This window comes from Notothenia coriiceps, unplaced genomic scaffold (assembly GCF_000735185.1).
Source record: "Notothenia coriiceps isolate Sejong01 unplaced genomic scaffold, NC01 NC01_scaffold00000282, whole genome shotgun sequence".
NCBI lineage: Eukaryota > Metazoa > Chordata > Actinopteri > Perciformes > Nototheniidae > Notothenia > Notothenia coriiceps.
Window position 1 is genome coordinate 202689 of NW_011332983.1, and position 2294 is coordinate 204982.

Sequence of the window (2294 nt, forward strand, 5' to 3'; positions counted from 1 at the left end):
GATGCGGTACCGGTGCAGCGGCGCTGTGAAAGTCCACGGCCCACCTATGCCAGAGCCAGCGGCCCAACGATGGCAGCAGCCCACCAACGGCAGCGGCCCACCGGGAAAAGTCTCGAATCTCCCGATGGCCAATCCGAGCCTGCTCACACACACACACAACTGAAACCAAAATCATTTACAGACAAATGTAAAAATCTCTCATACACACATGTGAAACGCTCTCACACACACACACACACACACACACACACACACACACACACACACACACACAACAGCGTTGCAGTCGGGAAGAAAAGCAATGTGGAGCGGCACCTCACCACTTCATAAGGAGTTTAACAGTGAAACTTTTCGAAATACCGTTTGTGTCCCCCCACTTTAGAAATAGGCCTATGTTTATTATTATTTTTTAACGCAAGCCGTCATCGCCACGGAGGAGCATAGAGCCTCTGTGAGAGAGCGAGACAGAGTAAAGAGAGAGAGAGCGTGAGAGCTAGAGAGCACACCTTTATCTATTTAATATAGATGTAAAAAATAAAGTAAGAAATCATTCCAATGTGTACTATAGGACAGTAAAAAAAAAAAATTGTTTAAAAGGGGAGTGATTAGTAAAATATGAAATAAATAATGCTAACTAGGTAACATAAGATGAGAATAAACAAGTTGAAATGATTCATTATTGGTTGTGATCATATTCTAAAGTGTTTTGGATTATTGAAAAGTATACAGCTCTCTTTCATCTGAGTGTTGAGAGCTGTAGCCTGTATCCATAAATTCATTTTGTGCTCAAAGTGCACCAGATTGATGCATTTCACTTCGACATTTAAAAATATATGTTATAATAGGGACCCCCCTAGAGGATGTGAGGTCCACCCCCAAATAAAGCAGGTTAAAATAATTAAATTGCATACATTTTCTTTTAGTAAACATTGAAAACGGCTCCCAAAGGCCCAAACAGCACACAAAGGTTAAAGGTAAGCATATAATAATGTTAAAATGTGCTAAATATATACACTGCAAAAAACAAAAAAAAGAGGAGTAAAAGTTGCCCCTGACTTGTTTTATTTTTTTTAAAGTAGCTCTCATCCTAAAAAAGGTTGGAGACCCCTGTTGTAGAACGATACATTTGACAATTTTCTACCATTTTATTGGAGCGATGAGGAACAGGTGGGGCTTGAAAAGGCCCACGTGTTCAAAGTGGGGAATGACAGAAAAAGTTTGAGAACCACACAATTAACGTGTTCAGGGGCAAGGTTCCAGGAAACCAGTAACAAAAGTATAACTGTGACACATTATCAGTTGCTGTATGTCCTTTCGACAAAAATTGAAGACATGAACTAAAGCACATTTAGCTTCCACAGGTTTAATTTGAGTCAACTTCTACTGTATTCTAGGAAAACAAGCTTCTTGAAGCAAAGAGCCAATGAAAGCGAGTGGGGACAGAGATAAATTCCACACCCCTTCAGGCTGCATAGCATGTCTCTGTGGCGCAATTGGTTAGCGCGTTCGGCTGTTAACCGAAAGGTTGGTGGTTCAAGCCCACCCAGGGACGTTCCCTTTTTGAATAAACATACAAGGGAACAACCCAGGTTACATGTTACAGGGCTATTAATTCAGTTGTGAACACACCGTGACACAGTTAACTTTGCCGTGTGTGCATAGCATAGCACAATAGAGCTCTGAAAACATAATGTAATTGCTATATCTCAGGTTTTGAAGCTCGGACTGAAATTGAAGTCCCAAATATCCACCGCAATGATCTAGTTTAATATCTTTATTTATTTACTTGCAGATGTGTCTACGTTTTATTTTTTGATTTGTACATTTATGCACTTTTATGATCATTGCATCATTGTGTATTTTACATATATCTATGGAGGATATCAATAACATTTACAAAGCCTGAAAGCATTTAAAGCCTGGCAAATAAAGTACATTTACTATCATGTGGTGCTTTGTACATTACGCAAGTTGTTACATCACATAACTCCATGCTTCAATATTTTCCATTGCGTAATCAGAGACACAATGGCAAGTGTTTCAAAGATTAGCGTGTTAGCCAGACAGATTAAAGGTTGCCTTTCCTGCTGTTTCCCTATAGGAACCAATTTGCTTAGAACTAGCTGTTTGTGTTGACAATGCTAGCTTTCATGGCAGTGAAGAGCATACTGTAGGTAGATGCATCGTGTTTCCCAGACTCATTTGAATCTAGGCAGTGCTGTTGTTGAGATGAAACGACGTTTCAGTGTTGATGGTTCATTTTTTTGTTCCTGTCTGCTCTCTGTCACAACACA

At 39.8% G+C, this 2294-nt stretch overlaps 1 non-coding gene across 1 annotated transcript; it reads left to right on the top strand.

Annotated features, from left to right (window-relative positions):
- Positions 1 to 1478: 1478 nt before the first annotated feature.
- On the top strand, positions 1479 to 1552 carry trnan-guu (transfer RNA asparagine (anticodon GUU)). The gene has a single exon. It is a non-coding gene; the product is annotated as a tRNA-Asn (tRNA).
- Positions 1553 to 2294: the final 742 nt, after the last annotated feature.